General features: G+C 46.6%; 2 protein-coding genes across 2 annotated transcripts in view; one reads left to right on the top strand and one right to left on the bottom strand.

Moving 5' to 3' along the window:
* Positions 1-14782, bottom strand: part of FKBP8 (FKBP prolyl isomerase 8) — an 80588-nt gene extending 65806 nt beyond the window's left edge. Inside the window, exon 1 of the mRNA XM_078670329.1 lies at positions 14516-14782. The gene's annotated coding sequence lies outside the window, so the exon portion shown is untranslated. The remainder of the gene's footprint in view (positions 1-14515) is intronic.
* REX1BD (required for excision 1-B domain containing) overlaps positions 1-22185 on the top strand; it is a 143654-nt gene that overhangs the window by 10849 nt on the left and 110620 nt on the right. The window lies entirely within an intron of this gene.

Here is a 22185-nt window from a genome sequence, read left to right as displayed (position 1 = left end):
AAGAAAAATGCAATATGCACGGTCTTGTATCATCTCCCACCTCTCTCCATTATTGTTCCGTGTTCAGTTACTCTCCAACAGTTTTTGTGTATTATAATTACTAATGAACATATATGTACCTCATATGCCCTTCACAATTATGCTGTTCTGAGGCGGCCTAAAGAGGCACAATCATAAAAACAATATAAAAAAAACAGGCATTCGCAAAAGTCATCTGATCTCGGTTTAATATATCAATGCGTGCAATGTTAGCACATTACAGAGAAACACATTGAAAGGAGGCAGCGGGAGGGGAGAGAGGGTAATAACTGTAAAGTAGTCCCTCATCCAGTTTATTGCATGCAATCAAGGGATGGTGGAACAATACAACTAGACAGGCTATAGCTTTAGGTAACAGATGAATACACAACTGGGTTTAGCCCAAATATTGTTAGCACAAGGTCTGTTTGATGTCTGTGCTCTCAAAACCCAAGACTAATGATGCAATATTTCCATCAAAATGTGATCACCAGAGGACATGCATTGTCGTGTATTTCTATAGGTTCTGAATCAGTCCCCCTATTCCTGACCCTATTTTGGTTAAACTAACTATCAAGTTAACTAACAGTCAGCCCATGAGGCAAGAAAACCCCCATGATGCAGATACCGTTATCTGACGCAGTCACACTACGGCACAGGAACGTGTTATCTGATTAGGTCATAACGCTTGAGATCTAATTAGACAAGCGACATTCCTCCAGCCCCTGATAAGGCATACGACGTTCTCATAACAAATCAAACCTATGACAACCTGGAAAATCCGTGCGGCCATTGTTTTGATTTCACAGAGAACTTTAGTAAAGAATGTGCTAACGAGCAAGTCGTATGACATCTTTATTGACGTATCTATGTCCATCCTTACGTCAATCTCGGCACCTTTAAGGTATAAATATTGCCGACCTTGCCCTATGCAAACACACGCGTGGTGACAAGACGGAGCAGCCATACTTGCCGAAGCCGAGAGCAGAAGCAGACCCCGCTGGCAGCAGCCCCGCCTTCCTGACGCGCTGAGAGACGCGCTGCTATCTCAAGCCGAGAGACCCAGCACCGGCGTTTCTGGGCAGCCCTCGCAGGCAGCCTGGAATATCGAGAGCAGAGAAAGAGATACCATTCCTCATTCATCCTAACTTCCAGGTACAGAACTGAATAACCCCTCACAGAGAATTCTTTAGTTATTCACTTGGCAAAAACAAACTTAACTTAAACTGTAACTTTCTATTCCCGCCCACGCATTAGACTTAGGTCAGGTACACGGGGTAGGCGTATTTAGAAACACCAGTTGAGTACGTTTAGTCAAATGTATATGTGTATGTAAATATATTTTAATCATTTTAAACATCATATGGCTCAGAAACCATATCAATGTTTTTACAGTATTATTTTATACTATTGCTTTTAATGTATGCACTTTACTTAACTATAAGTATTGCAATAATATCGATCCATTTCTCTTGTACGAGAAAAGAGACTGATCAATAAATAACACCTTTTTATTGAACACGCCCGTCTCTTCCTTTTCTCTACATTCTGATGAGACTAAGAATGCACGTACTGACTGAGTAAAATAATTGCCTTGTGCTCACACGACTCTCGAGATTCACTCTTGATTAGGGGAGAGCAAAGTTGTCATGTTCTATGGTTGTCAGAAACTAAATCCCTTCTTGTCTAATCAGGGAAGTTAATCCTTCCTTGAACATTCGAGAAAGTTTCTAGCGAACTCTGAGCTTAGCTGGCAAACCCAAAAATTAAGTCTAGTATCGACAGTAGTAGACCTAGTTAACGTCTGGCCTAGGCCTTTACTGCTGTAGGTACTATTCCAATGCGCAGAGCCTATTGGGAAAATAGGAGCTACACTACAGCATCTGGAACCCTTCCTCAAACGACTTAGAATATTATGTAAATGTGTGTGTTACAAATGTCAAATCAGTCAATCATTTCACCCCAAAAAACAGAAACATTATAAACCACATTTCCAGGTTCCTGTGAATCACTAAAAAACCCTTTCCTTGGTCCAGAGATCCCGAAGTCCGGGTTAGCAATGTATTGATCAATCATGTTGTGTCGACATGTAGAACTCTCCCCCATGCCATTGGGAGTGTCAAAGAGGGCAGGGGGCACATTCATCCAACCCTCATGGTCAAAGAAGGAATGCTTAATGCTCCTACTACTGGGAAAGATGGAGGAGGAGATGGGCAAGAACTGAGTGTTTTTTTAATCTTTCCCAGTGTTCGCAAACATTGGAGGACCATGAGCCTCATGGTCAAAGAAGGAATGATTAAGGCTCCTATTACTGGGAAAGATGGAGGAGGAGATGGGCAAGAACTGAGTGTTTTTTTAATTTTTCCCAGTGTTCGCAAACATTGGGGGAGATTTTTTTTTTTTTAACTGCCCTTTCGAAAGGCGGAGGGAAAGAGAATTAACCGCTTCCCCCGGACAACAAAGGGGGCAAAAACAGCATGGTTTCAATGCTGAAAAACACTTCGAGTTAAAGCATCACCTTTGACTGCCATAGCAAGGAGCAAATATAAATACAGAGCCCTTTTGGTGTTATTGATAATGCTATATTTGAATTGCCACTGGACAAGGCAGAGGGGCTTGCGGGAACTGGTCTCCTTTACATTAGATGAGGAAAATTAATTTTGTCATCTCTGGTATATGCAAAAACCAGGAGATACAATATATATACACATACACACACATATACAAAAGTTGTGTCAAAGTTCATTCAGGATCAAAACACACCGTAGCCCAAATGTGATCGCATTTGGCCCGCCGTGTGTTTTGTTCCTGAATGGACTTTGACACGACTTATTGATGTATTGGGGTTCGCCACCCCACCGCGGCACACCGTAATTAAGAGGCCTGGGACAGAGCGAACTTAGATCGGTGGAGATATATATATATATATATATATATACATATATACACATACACACACACGCACACAACAATGGCTACTATTTCCATAGGACAAGGTGGTTAGCAAAGGGCAAGCACCAGCTTTTAGCAAAGGCAGGGGATTTCTGTTTTTAAGAATTGCAATTATAACGAAAACTGCATCTTTTCTTACTGATATTGCAATTTCTGTATAACTTACGCATTGCCGGTTAAGGCGAGCCACAACAGCTCACAGCTGTCTAACTGCAAAGTTTGCTTGTATGATAAGCTTTGAATTTGAGACACCCTAAGGATTTACTATGGAGGGTGTGCCAATACAGAAGTTGGGGGTGTGGCATTGAGGCCTGCCAATGGTAACATATTGTATGTCATCAACAATTTATAGAGTAACCCCTTTTATAAAGGCACAGGGGGTAGGGTTCAGCCAACCAATACAAAAGTTTTACCTCAGGACTTGCTATTAAATCCAAATCTTTCGCTATGTGGATGCTTAATTATCAACACAATTATGGTCCAATCACAATATTTAGAATCTCAGGTATTAAATAAAAAATACACATAAAATCCTATTAAAATCAAGACGTCCGAATACTCCCTAGAGGTATCTCCGGCCATTCCCCGTTGCTCCTTAGCAGGAGGTCTCCCTCCCCCACTCACGCCCAACATGGCGGTTGAATGCTTGGTTCCTTCAGGACAAGGACTTTAAGAAAGCTGTGGGATTGGAACTTAAGCAATACTTCTTAACCAATGTGGGATTGGTTCCTTCGCCGGGTACCTTGTGGGAGGTGGGCAAGGCCACTATTTGTGGCTTTGCCAAAGGCCACATTCAACGTCAGCGACAGGCCCAGCTGCTACAAATTACTTCGCTGGAGGCGCAAACGCTACGCCTTGAGCAATCCCCCTCCGTTGATGGCGACGCTTCTCGAGAGCAGCACCTCGCTATCATTCGAGCCGTAATTAAACAACTCTCTCTGGATGCCGCCAAGCTCCTCTGGAGATCTTCCGAGGCTAGAGTTTATGGCTGGGGTGATAAAAACGGCACAATCCTTTATAGGCTCGCCACGTAACCCAAAGCGAACCGCATTATCCTGGAGATAAAGGATCAGGATGGGTCAACACAATGAGCCCCGGTGAATATGGCCGGCGCATTTGCCGCCTACTACCGTCAACTCTATGTCAAACGAACCCCAGTATGATCACTCCTCGAGTTGCTGGATGCTGGTGGTGCTCACCTCCCTCAGCTGGGTTTCAAACGTGGGATCTTATAGGGATCTCAACTCGGTGATGTGTGGGCGAGCGGCCACATGCGCTCTTTTAAGGAGCTCCAGTCCAGATACTCCCTGCACCCAACACAATTTTACAAATATCTGCAACTGCGACAAGCTCGGATGACACCAGGATCCCTGAATACAGTCCTCCCGAAGCACAGACAATGCTAGGCAACTTGGGGAAAGGGGGTGTTTCCTGCTTTTATCGGACACTGGTCAATTGAACCCCGACCTCACTGGACAGACTCGGGGGCCAATGGGAGGAGTGGGTGGGTCCCCTGGACGAGGAAGATTGGCACTATGCCCTCATGTCACCCAAGATGGTCAATGCATCCTCTAAACTCTGCTTGATTCAATTACATTATTTACATGCTGCCTACTTAACCCTGAAGCACCTCCATCGAGCCGGTTTTTACCAGAATGCCTCGGGCACGAGGTGCGGCCATGATACAGCCGACTTTTTCCACATGGTATGGGAATGCCCCCAACTGGCTCGGTTCTGGGGTGAGATCGAAAAGCGAGCTTACTGAGGTCCTGAGGTGGGAGGTTCCCCATGTTCCACGACACTCACTTCTCGGGATTACGGATGGACTGGACGGGTCCAGGAATGAGAAACTACTTTTTAATACAGCTATGGTTGTGGCCAAGCGGGACATAGCCGCCTCCTTGAAGCTTCCCACACCACCATGTTCTGAGAAATGGCAAAGGGGGGTGGATTGGTGCGCGGCACAAGAAAAACCCATGTATGAGGCACGTGGTTGTCCTAAGAAATATCGAAGGGTGTGGGGCCAATGGCTGGGTGCCGTGGAGTAACCTGAACTTTGTACATAATGCTTGTATTCAATGCTACAGGGTGGGGTCAAAGGCAATGGATCTGCTCTTTCAGTGGGCTGTGTGTCAATATTGTCGCCATCCGATGCCGTACTGCTGGTGCTTGTTCTTTGTCAAAACAATAAAATTGCTCATCAAAAAAATCCTATTAATATTTGTTGGTATAATATATCATCCATTGGAGCAGATACATCAAAAACATCTGGACCAACAATAACATAAAAAACAAGCATTTGCAATGCAATAGGTCTCGCATTTGCAAAGTTTTAAGCTATTGCCATTGTAAATGGCATCGTAAATGGCAATGCCTTTTATTATCCAGCTCTGAGACCATACAGTGTTCTTCTAATGCACCTCCTTCCAAAACATACACCCCTGACGTTCTATTATATTCAGCTCCCCAAGTGTACCTGCAGCTCTGAACCCACATGTTGCTCTTCCAATGCATCTCACTCGTAACTTACACCACCCCCTCCATTCCACCTAGTTGAAATACAGTCTACCTGCAGCTCTGAGATCACACGCTGCTACAGCTCCCCCAGTGCAGTGTACCTGCAGCTCTGACCACAGACGCTGCTCCTACAATTCACCTCCTTCCTAACTTACATCACATCTGCCATTCCATCACATATAGCGTCCCAGTGTATCTTCAGCTTGGACACCACACACTGCTCTTTTGAGACACCTCACTCCTAACTTATCGTGGCAGCACAAGAGAACTTAAATGGCCAAGACACATAAGGCCACAGCTGGGTGAGCTGCGAGGAGCAGGCACAGACGAGTGTCCGATGCTCCGAGGCAGGCTGCAGCATAACCTGCCTTCTCTGTCCCCTAGCTGCGCTGCTGTGCTGGAGACACATAACTGATTGGGAGGGGGGAGCTCAGAAACCGATATCCAATAGATGAATGTTATAGGTTAAAGGCTGTGGTGGAACAGGTGAAGAGAACCATTTCATACGTCGTGGCACCTTACACTGACCCCTCGGGGTGGCCTTACCATGAAAGAAGCTGCAACCCCCTGTGCAGGACAGAAGAATCGACATCATCTATTGCTTGGACTCTTTCAACAACCTCTGCTTTTCCCACGCGGTTGAGCGTCCTTACTGTCCCGGTGTCTTCACAGCTCGCTAAGGTGTCCCCTTTTGGCAGGGCCCGGCGCCCCGTTGGCTGGGACGGCTGTTTGTAAGCCTTTTTCCCACAGCCTCTGGGAAGCGGGGCTGGAGGAGCGTTGTGGTTCATCAGAGCTCCCAAAACTGCGGGCCGACAGGCAACAGGAGCTGTACAGGGGCATGTTTAGCACGGAGAAGCCTAGCGCTGCCTGCATGGCCTGCTGAGGAGTCCGAGAGGTGAAGGATGGACTGGGGTCCGACACCTTAGCTACTGGAAGGGAGCTGACCTGGCCCGGGTAGTGCCGTCCGAAGTGTCCGCGGCATGCTTGACACCCGTGGGCACCATATAACGGACACTTTCCCCTCTGGCTGCGAAGAGCGGTGGAAGCTGCTCCTCATCCTCGCCTAGCCTGTCAGCCTTCTCCTTGGGCTCCGAGACTCTGTCCAAGGGTGTCGTGAAGCCCCAGTCTGTGCAGGTTCGTCGGACGCAGAGGACCGTCCGGGACCAGAGCGCAGGGTCTGCGGGGAAGTTCGGAGTCTGGTCACGGCACCGGAGAGCCGCCTGACCGCAAGGGAGTGCCCCGCTCCTTCGTGGGAGAGATAGGGAGAGGGGAGGAGACCGCAGGGAGGAGCTAAGGGAGGGACGTGAGTTAAGAGGGTGGGGCACTGCTGAAGCCGAGGACGGGGCAGCGGCGACTTCCTGCAGAGAAGTTAGCAGCTAGGACGGGAAACGAGTCGACACCGAAGAGATAGAGGAGCACCGCGGCCCACGAGACAGAGAGCGGAGCATGGCGAGGCAGGTAGGGAAAGGACCTGGAGAGAGCCTTAAGCAGAGGGAGGACAGTAAAGTACAGAAGGGGAGGCGAGAGACGCCGAGGGAAGGATGCAGGCGAGAGAGACGCCGAGGGAAGGGGACACGAGAGAGGCGGAGGGAAGGGGGCACGAGATAAACGGAGGGAGATAAACGTCGGAGGGAAATAAACGTTAAAGACACTAACGCGGCATGGATGCGAGGCACTGCAGCCAGTTTCACTTTCATTCATTGAAGAGCGCGCACCAGGCAGGGGATGTGCACGGCGCCGGCTGAGCGTGCGCGTGCACGCAGTGTAATCCAGCCAAAGACAAGCTCGTGGCAGTTTCTTGTCCTCCATTCCCCCGAGTCAGCTAGCTATAGTTCTCCACCTGGAGATTCCAGGCTCGACCTAAAAAGCAGACTCTTTGTGGTCAATAAAGTAAGCTAGAAGAGATTTGCTGTCATATTTGTCTTCGCTGACAATTTTTATGCACCAGATTATTTTTTAAATAAATGTATAAGCTGACTGTCAGACACTGTTTTTGAATCTCCGCCTCTCGTGACTTCACCCCCTTTCTTCTGCCACTGCTTGTTCCGCTGTTTATGGGATCCCAGAGGAATTCTTTTTTCCAATTCCATCACTGGTTTACCATTACAAGATGAAAACACATAGGTTCTATATGTGGCGGCCATTCTGGGACTTCAAAATAATGATAGAGTATGTACAATGCTCTGAAAGACGGACACCTAAACTATCTTTAGTTTTGTTTTTGTAAGCATATGCCCACTTTATTTAGACGGCAGCATGTTTTCTTTTTTCTACTTGTGTTCTTTTAATTTATCTTGCGATGTTTGTTTCTATTTTTTTTTTTGGGCTGTGTCAAAGGATGTGTTCAAGAGTGAGTCAGTGGATGAATGAATATATGCATGAGTACAAAGATGAATGACCATAATGGCTCATTGCATGCCTAAACCCATCGATGACATACAAGGCACTTTCATATATAAGCAAGGCTTGTTGGCGTTGCTAATGCTTGTTTGCAGTATGCTTATTCCTCGAGCTTTTAGCTGGTCAGGTGTAAATATTTATGCGTATTCCCGGCGCGTGGATTGTTGCTTAACAATAACAACCATTCACTGATTTCGTCTATGCATGGCTCCCCATTGCTCCAAAATGCTTTTACTTTTTTGGTTTTACTAATCATCTATGTTTGTCCTCATTTTGAATGTGTACCCCGCTTTCTTAGGCAGTTGCAGCTCTTCCTTCAGAATTCGCATGACCAGTTTCAGACACTGGCTTCTGTAAACACTGCTGCCGCCCTGGCTTGCTTCTCTACAGACCGCCTGTACTGAAGCGCTATGGGAAGGAACCCTTGTGCTGTTCGCATGTGTGAGGTGTGCTTTGTGGTGCGCGTTGTAGTGCTGATGGGCGAGGTGTAGAGTTCTAAGGAAGAAAACATGTGCCTAGACGAGGAATCGATTAACAACCACAGGGGCTGTCCATAAAACCCGAACCCGGCACAATCAGTTACTACATCAAACAATAGGTTCAGGGAAAGAGAAAGCACATCTAAAACTATGCGTGGTGTATCTAAGAAAAAAGGTGAAAAAATGTCAAAGGAAATATAATAGCAGAAAATGATTGAAGAAGCCCTGGGAACAGTGTTACCAGTATCAAAATGGATATTATTTAGTATATATAATACACAAAACCATTAAAAACAACTGCGCTCAAGACAAACAATGCTGGTGTACATGGGAAAAACATATAACACAAGCATTGGAAATGCAATAGGTCTCGCAATAACGCGAGTCTTAACTATTAGCATTGTAAATGATAATGCCCTTTATTTTAGCGTTCTGGTTTTTGGAACATAAATAAAAGGCTTTGTCATTTACAAGGCCTATAGCTTAAATTTGCGTTAAAACGAGACCTATTGCATTGCAATGGTGGTGGTGCTGCTGAGTTTTCTCTGAATCTGCACTCTGAATCTGCACTCTGAATCTGCACTCTGAATCTGCACCCACAATCTGCACCCACAATCTGCACCCACAATCTGCACCCACAATCTGCACCCACAATCTGCACCCACAATCTGCACCCACAATGTGTGAGTGGCGTTGCGTGGGTGAGTGGCGTTGCGTGGGTGAGTGGCGTTGCGTGGGTGTGTGGCGTTGCGTGGGTGAGTGGCGTTGCGTGGGTGAGTGGCGTTGCGTGGGTGAGTGGCGTTGCGTGGGTAAGTGGCGTTGCGTGGGTGAGTGGCGTTGCGTGGGTGAGTGGCGTTGCGTGGGTGAGTGGCGTTGCGTGGGTGAGTGGCGTTGCGTGGATGAGTGGCATTGCGTGGATGAGTGGCGTTGCGTGGATGAGTGGCGTTGCGTGGATGAGTGGGGTTGCGTGGATGAGTGGGGTTGCGTGGATGAGTGGGGTTGCGTGGATGAGTGGGGTTGCGTGGATGAGTGGGGTTGCGTGGATGAGTGGGGTTGCGTGGATGAGTGGGGTTGCGTGGGTGAGTTGCGTTGCGTGTGTGAGTGGTGTTGCTTGGGTGAGTGGCGTTGCGTGGGTGAGTGTGGTGTTGCGTGGATGATAGTGGGCTTGCGTGGGTGTGAGTGGCGTTGCGTGTCTGTAAGTGTTGCTGTGTGGGTGAAAGTGGCACAGAGCCTTTGATGTGGCCTGGCGCAGGAGAAATGCTGCTGCTGCTAATTAAATACAAGAGCGGCCGGGAAACACAAGTACTGCCGGCCACATAATTAGGGGAGGAGAAGCCGCACAGCACACGCTGGGAGAAGCCCTTTGATGTGCTGTGCGGCCGCGATGCGCGCTCTGTGCTGGGGGAGGGCCATTAGCCTGAACTCGCGGCAAGATCAAACGAAGGGTGGGAGGGACATTGAGGAACAGATGGCCATGAAAGTGTATGGGCCAAAAGCGCGTGCCTGTGGCCACGTGCACTCGAAGAAAACGCCACTAAAAAATGCGGTGGTTTGACAATCAGTTCGAGCACTTGAATTCTCGCCATTTCCCATTCCTTCGGAATGGTAAAGGACGAGACCTAACAACTGTATGAATTTAAAGTACAAAACAAAACAAGCATTGGAAATGCAATAGGTCTCGCAATAACGCGAGTCTGAACTATTAGCATTGTAAATGATAATGCCCTTTATTTTTGCGTTCTGGTTTTTGGAACATAAATAAAAGGCTTTGTCATTTACAAGGCCTATAGCTTAAATTTGCATTAAAACGAGACCTATTGCATTGCAATGGTGGTGGTGCTGCTGAGTTTTCTCTGAATCTGCACTCTGAATCTGCACCCACAATCTGCACCCACAATCTGCACCCTGAATCTGCACCCACAATCTGCACCCACAATCTGCACCCACAATCTGCACCCACAATCTGCACCCACAATCTGCACCCACAATCTGCACCCACAATCTGCGAGTGGCGTTGCGTGGGTGAGTGGCGTTGCGTGGGTGAGTGGCGTTGCGTGGGTGAGTGGCGTTGCGTGGGTGAGTGGCGTTGCGTGGGTGAGTGGCGTTGCGTGGGTGAGTGGCGTTGCGTGGGTGAGTGGCGTTGCGTGGGTGAGTGGCGTTGCGTGGGTGAGTGGCGTTGCGTGGGTGAGTGGCGTTGCGTGGGTGAGTGGCGTTGCGTGGGTGAGTGGCGTTGCGTGGGTGAGTGGCGTTGCGTGTGTGAGTGGCGTGGCGTGTGTGAGTGGCGTGGCGTGTGTGAGTGGCGTGGCGTGTGTGAGTGGCGTGGCGTGTGTGAGTGGCGTTGCGTGTGAGTGGCGTTGCATGTGTGAGTGGCGTTGCGTGTGTGAGTGGCGTTGCGTGTGTGAGTGGGGTTGCGTGGATGAGTGGGGTTGCGTGGATGAGTGGGGTTGCGTGGGTGAGTTGCGTTGCGTGTGTGAGTGGTGTTGCTTGGGTGAGTGGCGTTGCGTGGGTGAGTGTGGTGTTGCGTGGATGATAGTGGGCTTGCGTGGGTGTGAGTGGCGTTGCGTGTCTGTAAGTGTTGCTGTGTGGGTGAAAGTGGCACAGAGCCTTTGATGTGGCCTGGCGCAGGAGAAATGCTGCTGCTGCTAATTAAATACAAGAACGGCCGGGAAGCGGCCGGGAAACACAAGTACGGCCGGCCACACAATTAGGGGAGGAGAAGCCGCACAGCACACGCTGGGAGAAGCCCTTTGATGTGCTGTGCGGCCGCGATGCGCGCTCTGTGCTGGGGGAGGGCCATTAGCCTGAACTCGCGGCAAGATCAAACGAAGGGTGGGAGGGACCTTGAGGAACAGATGGCCATGAAAGTGTATGGGCCAAAAGCGTGTGCCTGTGGCCACGTGCACTCGAAGAAAACGCCACGAAAAAATGCGGTGGTTTGACAATCAGTTCGAGCACTTGAATTCTCGCCATTTCCCATTCCTTCGGAATGGTAAAGGACGAGACCTAAATAGGTTTATTGTGTCGATGCAGCATTTCGGTGGCATCTTGACTTTTATCCCACATTCTTCAGGACCATTAACTGAATTAAAACCATTGATACTCTTCAGGGTCTTATATAATGTATACTGAAGGTGCCATGCATTTATTGTCCTTTACCCATAATAGCACGGACAGTCTGTTTCTTTCCCAATGAGATAAGAAACTAAATGTAAAACATGCAGCTCAAATTTCATGTGTGTAAACCAACTTTAGCAAGTATATTGTTCCTTTCCTGCCCCGGCAAGACTGCCACTGTGATAATGCTAATCTCAGCAGTCAATAAATTGCTCCTTAAAGCGGCATTTTCAATTACCTGTCTGTTCGACGCAGTTCACACAGCTTATTGTGACTGCTAGTTTACGAACCGACAAAGATCTTGCAAGCTGCCAATATGGTGCCCAGTGTTTTCTCGTGGAGATCAGGGTACAACAGCAACACAAGCCGTTGTTCCTTTTTTCAGGACCATTAAACGCTTGTCTAGATATTTCTTTAATTATGATGTACTTTTTTTGTTTTGTATTGCTATTGAAACATGGAAGATCCTCAAAGTGTTGGGTTCTTGTCTTCAGACGGAACTTCAACTACCATTAACAGATCCACAAATTCACCTGAAGTTCAGAGAAGACCTAAAAAACCCAACCTTTTTAAAAAGCATCTAACACACAACAGACTAAACGTGACCACCCCTCCTTTGCCCAAGGACCAGGCTGCACCATCCAGCAGAATGCTTCCAAAACACAAAATCTCGGAGTTAATTACTTAGTCGGAGCTATGCTATTTGTCTTGATTTCATAAACTAAACTGATGCTCACTGTGAATCCGCCCCCTACCTCTCTACAGTGGCTTCCGAGTAAACATGTTTTAGAGCTATACAAAATATATCAATCTATTAAATAAATAAAGTATTCATGAATATGTTCTGTAGCTGCTTTTCCTGAACACTTGCCAAGGATCTGAGGTATGTTACCTGACCACTAAACACTCTAGTGTTTTCTCTCAACTCAAAACATTTAAATACATTGGCTAACAAAGTAAGAGGGTGCAACCTAATAACTGGTGCAGCTGGCAAGAAGGCTTGTCATGTGTGACACTTAATGCCGGCCCTGATTTTTAGTCAACAGCACTTTGCATGCTGTGATTTCTGAGCACATCTTTTCAATGTTAGAAGCGAAATTACAATTGTCATAATACAACGTGAAGCTGGCTAATAAGACATAACTAGCTGAAAGTGGCACACAAAAGAGGGACCACTATCTTTCCAAGAATCACAGGGGTGAATTTATAAAGATCAACGATTTAACTAAAAAGTTAAAGGACACACTTTTGTGACTGGAAAGATGGTCTTTGAAATGCACCTATAACACACAGTGACACCTATGATTTCCCAGAAACAAAAATTTAAAAAATTTAAACAAAAACGGGCCACATATAACTGTGAAACTCCAGCTATCTCTTCTTGTAAGAGCATCATCAAGTCTTGTTTTGACTTTTAACATTTGGAATGGGTAGGTCTTTGTTTCTAAAAAGAAAAGTAAAAACAACATATGAATGTAAAGGAAAAAACAAGACTGGACGAGCTACACACACCTGGAATGGAGCAAATTAAGATATAAGGTTTATATAGGAATTATAAAAGTACTATGAGGTGCTATTGCTAGAAACCCACATTTCACTGTGAAAAGAAGTGTGACAAATACTCCAGAACAATACTTATGTAACAGTAGGCTTTCACCTGTTGTTGGACAACTTTATAGATCTCACCTTGAAATGTCCTCTAGGCCCATGTCAGGTTTTAGAAAGGTAGCCAACAATTACTTTATCATTGCATTTTATAACTTATATTTTCAAATATTCATCATAAACATAAAACTGTATATGCCGGAATGCAAACAATAAAAACAAACAAAAGGGGAGCTCTCAGAACAACACTACCTTCTTGCTTGTGATTAAGTGTCACAATTAATGAAAGCAATCGCCCCAGAGAGGCACAACGCAGACATATAAACATCAAATATCTACAGACAAAAAAGTAAGAAGTAAAGAGAAATATAATTCGTCCATCAAAAATATTATTTTGCCGTTTTTTGTTTTAAACACGATTACATCTTCCCGTCTAGTTATAAAATAATTTAAAACATTCTTAAATTAGAATTGAAGACAAAATTGAATCATACTGCTATGTGGTATGAAGACATGCAGTAAGCCCTAACAAAATAACAAGTTCTTGATTTTGGGAAAACCTAGGTAATATCCAGGGCTAAAACCAGTTCAGTTCTCAGGCGTGCACAGCATCCTAGTTGAGGTTCTGATGCAAACTCGAGGAGGTCAGCTGAACATCGCCTTTTGCCCTTCTAATCACGGTTCAAATGTAGCTCCTAAATTATCCAATAACACGTGTGACCGCTTAAGCCAGGCTTGGCTTTTTAGTCAAGATTGATATGTATACTGGGATTTTGAAGCCATGTCAATAATGTTAAGGTGAGGCTACTAATACCACAATGCAAAGTGATAATCGCAACAAAAACAAAGTTACTGCCTAAGCTGTCAATCAAGACAGAGGGACAATTGACAGCTTTGTAGCCAGGGGCTAATGCAGCCCTTCAATCAAAAAAACAAATAAATCACTTATGATAACAACTACTTGCATGTTTAACCATACAGCAATTAGACCGTCCATCTCACTGAAGCTCTACCTTGAATAAAGCATTTTACTTACTCTTACTTTACTCGCTCTAGGTTAGTCGAGTTTGGAAATTAAGACAACTACAAAACCAGTTTAACAGATGACCTAATGCCACAGGGATGTCAAATCTTGGATCTTCGTTTAATGACAGATGCATTGTGGGAGTTGTAGTCGTGGCTCGTGTTGCTTTCTCCAGTTCAACTACCAATCCAGAAACTACAATTTTTAACTATCAAAGCCCACGATTAGAGCACTTGAGTCTTTATGACAAAGTGTTACCCTCAGTTGAAAATGTAACTGGAGCAAAATGTGTTTGTTGTTATTTATGACGTAGGGCTACACACAGACACATTTAGACATAAGCGACGGCTGAAATGCAAATATTAAAAACACACAGACAAGAAATTAGGCTAAATAGAAGACTCACCTAAGATTAACCGTTATTTTTCAGGAATGCAAATATGGCATGGAAATAAAATAGCAAAAACAAACAGCATGAACATCAATCGTCACTGACGGCGGGGTCTCTTGGAAAGACGAGAGTTGTTAAAACGAGGATAAATAAACAAGCCCACACAGGCTCCCTGCCCCTCGCCTGCACCCGGAGCTGCAGACCAGGAGCCTCAAAACCTCCCACCGCAGCTGAGCCTGAGCTCCCAGCCACTTCCTGGATCCCTGCTGAAAGCCGCGCGCTGATTGGCCCCTCAGCGCGCCCTTCCTAGTGGCTGCGGTTTGGTCTGCCTCTTGTTTACCTTCTTTCCCTGCCTCTGAGACAGGAAGTTGCTCAGTGACTGCAACAGTGATGATAATGAGCATGGTGGAGGCTACAGGTGCTTCAATGGGTGTTTTTGTTTGTGGACTAGGACTTTGCTGTATTGTTAATTAATGCTGGTTTAAAAACTATATTTTTCAAGTTAAAAAGTGTGAAAAATAGTCGAACTTTGGAAGTTGCTTGAGGCCCCACAAATTTCAATGGTCAGTGTATTTATTTTTGCAATTTTATATAGCGAAGGCATCAGAGCGCTTTACAACAGTAGCATCATACAAGGGTACAGCAAGTTACAGTTACAATAATTAAAGTTCTGACATATTGCATCGGTAGCTGCGACCAGGACAAATGCAGCAGTTGGACAGGGAGGTACACGGTTCAAGCATTGATTAAGATGGTGGGGACAAACAATGAAGGTAGTTCGTCTCCTGGATAGAGTACTTAGGTATGATCAAGGTTGAGGAACCCAGGTGTCTGTCAAATAGGAGGAGCTTGAGGTCCTTTTTGAAGGTGACTATGCAGGTTTTTAGGCGAAGGGAAGGCGGTAAGGAGCTCCAGATTCTTGGGACGCTACCAGAGAATGACTGGCTCATGTACCGTTCTCAACTGAAGGTGGGGCGGTTTCAGGAGCAGGATTGGGCATTTCCGGAACCCCTATTTGCTCCAGAGATTTTCAGTTTATGACTTAGGAGGTTGAAGAGAAGTGCAGCGCTCTGTGGTAATGCAGGTAATTTTGAATTGGCCTTGAACTTCCATGGGAAGCCACTGGAGGCTCACATTTCTTAAGACCTAACACGAAGCACGCTGCTATACACAGAGATGTAGAGTTGCTCTCAGTGAGCCTAGATGAACTTTGGTGCATACCTGAGAGAAGGGAAATTCTGTTATCTAGTCTGGAGAGAACGAGAGGCTGCACCACGGTCTTGTGGATCAGTTGTCTGACACCCTGCAGCTGCCTGAGTTGGTGTTGTACGCTTGTGATGTGGCTGTGGAGGTTTAGATAATTATCAAGGGTGATACCAAGGGATCTAGCACTGTGGACAATGGCAGAATAGCCATTCAGGGCAGGAAAGTTGGCCATCAATTCCTGTACTGAGGTTTTTGCTTTCAGAGTTAAGATCAAAAGAAATTCTGTTTTAGTTGGGTTGAGTTTAAGATGATGGTTAGACATCCAGTTTTGAATCTTTAGGAGCCTGATTTAAAGGAGGGCAAGGTCTTTAGAGGAAGAGATTTTCATGTATATTTGAGTGTCATTAGTGTAGAGCTAGAAGAGAATCCCAGCGTTTCTGAGAATCACACATAGTGGTTCTAGGTACAGGTTAAAGAGCGCTGGGGAGAGGAATGAGTCTTGAGGGACACCTTGATGTACATTGACTGGTCTCGAGAACGCGTAGCCCATTTTCACAAATTGGGGGGCGGCTGATTAGGTAAGAGGAGAAACAACTAATGGCTGTGCCTCCACAGCCCATGCATTGTTCAAGAGTGCAAAGGAGGTCCAGATGGTTGACAGTGTAAAATGCAGTGAACAAGTCCAGGAGGACCAAGAGGCAGGAGTTCCCGGAATCGAGGATTCTAAGGGAGTCGCAACTATTTGTAGGATCGCAGTTTCTGTTTCTGTGGCCCCGGCGGAACCTGATTGGATAGAGGCTAGGAGGTTGTTTGTTCGAATGTGTGAAGTGAACTGTGAAGCAACATAACTTTCAATGGCTTTGCAGAAAAATGGAAGTGTGGAGACTGGGCAGTAGTTGTTCATGTCTCTGGGTCGAGAGATTAGTCATTCTGGAAAAAGGCCCTGTTGAAGAGATGAGTTGACCATATTGGTCCACAGATGGAGTAGGAGTGTGGCAAGAGATTTGCTGATAGAACCTGGAATGGTGCCCTGACTTTCCTGTCAAAGAAGTCCACAAAGTTGTTGCAGTGGGCCACTGATGGCTCAAGAGCTGAAATGGTGGATGGGTTTGTACTTTGTGCTAGAACCTTAACAGGTGCTTTGGTCTGTTCTTTGCAGAATTCAGAAGTGCTCAGAAGTGAGAAAATTTGGCTCTAAGGATTCGGTCTTTGTGTTTTCCTGCTTTGCAAAGCTTATTCAATCAGTGGTGAGAGGGCGCTAATCTCCATTGTTTCTCAAACTTTCTGATAAGCTTTCTTTCTTCATAAAATTCTTTGGAGAACCAACGATTGGAGGGTATTGATCTAGATCATTTGCACTTCAGGGGTGCAAATTTGTCGATACGGAATTCCATGCAGCAGTTGTATTTGTTGGTTGCCTCAATAATGTCAAGGCGGGGTGTAATCGAGATTAGGGAAGGAAGGGCCATGGTTTCTGTGTCAAGGTTGGATATGTCCCTGAACCATATTTTCTCTTTCTTGGGTTGCCCGGAAGTTTTGGTATAAGAGCCGGCGAGGGAGTTTGGGATCTGCATGTGGTTGGACCAGTCGACTGGAATGGGTTCATATGACAGTAGATTGGGGGAATTGGAGTTTATCAGGTCAAGGATGGCACCTTTGTGGTGTGTGGGTTTAAGGCTGTGTCGTTGGAGATCGTTGTCTTTGAGACAGACTGTAAAAGTGTCCACCATGTTGTTACCCTCAATTCCCTAGTGGATGTTGAAGTCTCCAAGGAAGATCGTGTTGTATGAGCTAATGAGGTGAGAGGTGAAGAGATCCATACATTCCTCAATGAAGGAATTATTATGACCCAGTGGATAGTAAACCACATTCAGCCTGATGTTGGAGGTAGTGGATGTGAGCATTTCCACCGACAACGAAAGACTGAAACTGAGTTGTTTGGAGGATCCTGCATCTCAATACGTTTCTGTGAATGAGTTGTCGCCTGGTCTATCTTTTCAGTCTCTACATATGATGGAGTCATTGGCAGGAGGTAGAAGGTCTAGAGCGTGGTTAGATGAGTTGGTCTGCCACGTTTCAGTAAGGATCAGGATATCAAGGTTATGGTCCAGGATCGAGGCCGATATCTCTAGACAGTTTTTGACTGCAGACAGACAATTGTGTAGCATGCAGTTCAGGGAGTAGCTGTTGACTTTCTGGCTAGGCTGTTCGGGGAGGGAGGTGGGATTTGTATCAAGGTGTATCTGCATTCTGGTAGTTACTGTGCTCAACTTGTACTGGTACTATGGGTAACAAGGGAACCCGAGTGTTGTAGGGGACCTTGGGTAAGCTTATATATCAGGAACAGTGGTCCCTAGACCAAAAATATATGACCAATGTCTCTATGTACCAAAAGGTTACTTTAATCTATTATATATACAAAAAATGAGTATTGAAAACCAAATTTAATTACAGCGCAGTGGTGTATAGTGAGATACGTCCCCGGTGTTCTAATACATTTGATGCACATATGATAAAACGTGATCAAGTGTGTGTATAGACTACCTTTAAGGACCCATTAGGATTGTATATGAAAGGTAATGGGGCATTTTGTTTCCGTTCTTTGATACACAATCAGTAGAGGAAAGGTATCGAAGAATTGACTGGAGTTCAGGGATAAGCCTGAAGGGCAAACTTTACAAAATACAGGTCATGGCGCTGGAAAGGCCCTTTCCGAGAGCCTCTGGAGGTCAGAAAAGTGACCGCTTGTATTGGGAACCTGACAGAATGGGATCCCTTCAAGACTCTGACAACTGGGATTTTACGCTGACACAGGCTGCTACTTGAAGGGGTGAGTTTTTAACACCTTGCGGATCTGTAGAAGGAATGTGACCTACCGATCAGGGCTGGGTTGTCACTGCAGATCTATGGATCAGAAAACGTGAATGCCTGGCATTTAATCTTCCTGTTCCTGCTCTTCCAGTCTAATGACGTACAGGTCAAGCCTGTTATGCAGTCTTTATATTGATCAGAATATATATCTGGTGGTTTGCAACATTTGACCATCTTGTAGACAATGCAGAAGGCTTTGAAAGTGATACAGTGGGTAGTGGGTGACTGTGGCCTTCTAAGAGTGTTCGCGTTTTGCTGTCATATTTGCAGTGAACTCTTCTCAGGTGGGCTAATAAACTCTTCTGAGGTGGGCTCCAACAAGAAAAACACTTTTCAGAAGAGTTATGTGGATCACAGAGGTGATTCCACCAAAGTATTGCTGCCAAAGAGATGGGCCACAGACAAGAGCCTGGATTACAATTCTGATAAAAGCTATGTATAGTAAATGTGAGAAGTTGGCCTGATATATAATGTTCACTATTCTAGTGAGCACTCTGTATCAGTCCAAACAACCCTTATTGATGATTGGTTGTAAGTCAACCTTATAGACCAGCTATCCTAGTAGCATGGATACGAGCAGTCTAAGGCTAAGACTCTAGAGGGCGTGTTAAGCCAGCTGTTTTACCATCACATTACCCCTTGAACACCAAGTGAAAGGACACCACACAAGTTGTTATCAAAAATAAAGTATATTTATTTATAACAGGACTACCCTGGCTCTTTATGAGACAGGGAGCTAAGCACACAACAAAACTCTTAAAGAATTACTGAAAGTCGCACAATTTACACAAATGCCCGAGGGGCACGAAAAACCATATACACAAGAAGTGGAATGCGAAGTTACTAGCAGGTAAGTAATACTTTTTCAGACTGTAGAAACGCTAGGCCTACAATGCTGAACCCTTGGATTAGAAGCAGGAGGCCTAGGGACGCCTTGTGCAGAGTGGGAACTCTCACGCGTAATGCGGGAACAAGTCTATGGATACTAGCAATTGCAAAGTTACTGTTCTCGGGCGAACCCGACTAGGTGGGTCGAAAACGAGAGTGGATCCGAACACTTAGGGTGTTGGACTATGCTGGAGCACCGGAGTATTCAGTTTACCTAGCCCAGGGGCTGCGGCTGCATAGGGTTCAAGTTGCGTCGGAAACCCTCGTTGAAGCTCCCGGAGCCTGAAGAAGGAAGTTGCTGGCAGGCGGCCAGTGAAGAAGTTCGTGGTGATCCAAGCCTGGATCAGGGAAGAGGAAAACCTGTAAGCAGAGGGGACCAAGTTCTGAATCACTAGCCAGTGATTTAGGTGGGCACCAGAATGGCACCGGACGAAGTCACCTCGACCAGGTGAGTGGGCGCTGCTGGGCTCTGCAGTCTCTCGGACCAGGAGGCGTTGTCGGCGACCAGGATGGAGGTGCGAGCTGTCCCACGAAGGTCTCTGCTGTCGACGTCGCTGGACCCAGGATTGGGGCAACAAGTCTTGGCAAATGCAAGCCCACGCGGTGGACTTAAAATGGAGTCTGGAGTGGACCAGGAGGGTCCAGGGTGCTCCTCTTTTGGAGGGGAGCAAGGGCTAGTCTGGAGCAACCAAACCAGCGGTGTTTGTCGTCGTGAAGCGTCGTAAGAGGGCCACTAGCCAACGGGCAAGTGACCGGGACAACGCGGTGAGCAGCAAAGAGCAGAAGGGCCCCACGCAGATCTCGTGGATGCAGGGGGGCTGAACTTCGGTGCTGGAGCTGCTCAGGGTCGGGGCTTCTCTTACCCCAAAGCACTCAGTCGAGGGTCACTCGGTGGTCGTGCTGGACAAGCGTCGTGCAGTCTTCAAAGATGGCCGGTCCCTCGAGGTCTCGTCACACCCACGGATCACAGCTGGGCTGATGATGCAGGTTGAGGTCAGAGGTGCCAGGGAAGCCGGTTCTCGTCGTGCTGGGCAGTCTTGATCCGGAGGAGAGACTTACAGCAGACCGCGATGCTTGGTTGGTGCCTGCTGCTGCAGGGTGACTACTCCTTAGTCACAAGGGAGAAATCTTGAGAAGAGTCTTGAGGTCCTTTCGTGGAAAGTTGGTTCAGGATTCAAAGATGATCTGATTTGGAAGGGGGCCAGTTCCTACCTTTATCCTGCAAAAAGGGGCTGGCACGCGACTAAGTCCTGCCCTATGGGTGGGACTAGGAGGGGGGTGGTTACACCCCTCTCCTTTGGCGGGCTTTCCCCAGATCAGGGGCTGGAGTGCCCCTGGAACTGGTTCAAGCCGGCCTATGCACAGTGAGCACCGGGGTGCCACTTGCAGTCACCTTCCTCTAAAGCCCTGCCTACCTAGGATACACAAAATCCTGTCTGGGACGGTGCTGGCACCGCCCCTGGCAGGAAACCCTTTGTCCTTGCCTCCTGTGCTGGGAGGACTCCCAGCAGCAGGAGGGCAGACTTGTGTCTCGGTGGCAGCAGCCATCTTGTGGAGCTGAGGCTATGTCTGACTTTAACCGGGGTTACAGGTTACATACATGTCGTGTCCCTCTAGAAGGGTGGAATGCTAACCCCGTCGCCAAAATTGGCGAGGGGTTAGTATTCCAATTCGTATGACACCTTACTCGACATGTTTTGATAAAGCGATACCAGAGTTGGCATTTAACCGGGAGGATTATAATGCACTTAAGAGTATATGGTATGCGTTATCATGGAACAGCTATTAGGACTTGGTTCCGCAAGCTGCAAACGGGCTCAGCTCATGCCAGAGCACCATTTCACCTTATCCACTGCACTCTGCCTTCAGGATTGTTAAGGCCTGCCATAGGAGTGACTGATAGGAATATAGGTGTCCATTGTAGGTTTAGATATAGGAATACTATATCTAAAGCAAAGGGTGATTACACCACCTTGCCCCAGCTGTCAAGCAGCCAGTTGTGTCTGATTTAGTTAGTCAACCCAGGGGTGGCATAATACATGCTGCAGCCCCTGGGAGACTTCTGGGAGCACCTCAGCCCTGGGTACAGGGACTTGGAGAGGGCCCAGTGCCAATTCAGTACCTGAGTACAATTTGGAATAGAGAGAACAGCTAGGCTGTGGGTCTGATTAGCAGGCCCACAGCCAGGGAAAGTCGTAAACCAGTGAAGCAAAAAGCAAAAATCTGGGTGATCATAGGATTGCAGACCCTACTCTCCTACATGACCCCCCCCCCAAACTTTGGGACAATAAGCTAACCGTGACCAGGTGAGTCTTCTTGCTCTAAGTGGAAATACCTGGAGAGCCCATCAGCATTGCCATGATCAGTACCAGGTCTATGCTCCACTGTAAAATCCATCCCCTGTAGGGAAATGGACCACCTAAGTAGTTTGGGGTTTTCACCCTTCATCTGATTTAGCCATAAGAGGGGCTTGTGGTCGGTCTGAATCTTAAAGTGAGTGCCAAACAAATATGACCTCAACTTTTTCAGGGCCCACACCACAGCAAAGGCCTCCCTCTCAATAGCTGACCAATTTTTCTCTCTGGGGGTCAGCCTTCTGCTAATAAAAGCAATGGGCTGGTCGTTACCATCAAAATTCAGCTGAGATAGAACAGCTCCCACACCCAACTCAGAAGCATCTGTTTGGACAATGAAGGTCTTGGAGTAATCTGGACTCTTTA

This window comes from Lissotriton helveticus, chromosome 12 (assembly GCF_964261635.1).
Source record: "Lissotriton helveticus chromosome 12, aLisHel1.1, whole genome shotgun sequence".
Taxonomy (NCBI): domain Eukaryota; kingdom Metazoa; phylum Chordata; class Amphibia; order Caudata; family Salamandridae; genus Lissotriton; species Lissotriton helveticus.
This window is presented reverse-complemented; position numbering and strand designations above follow the sequence as displayed.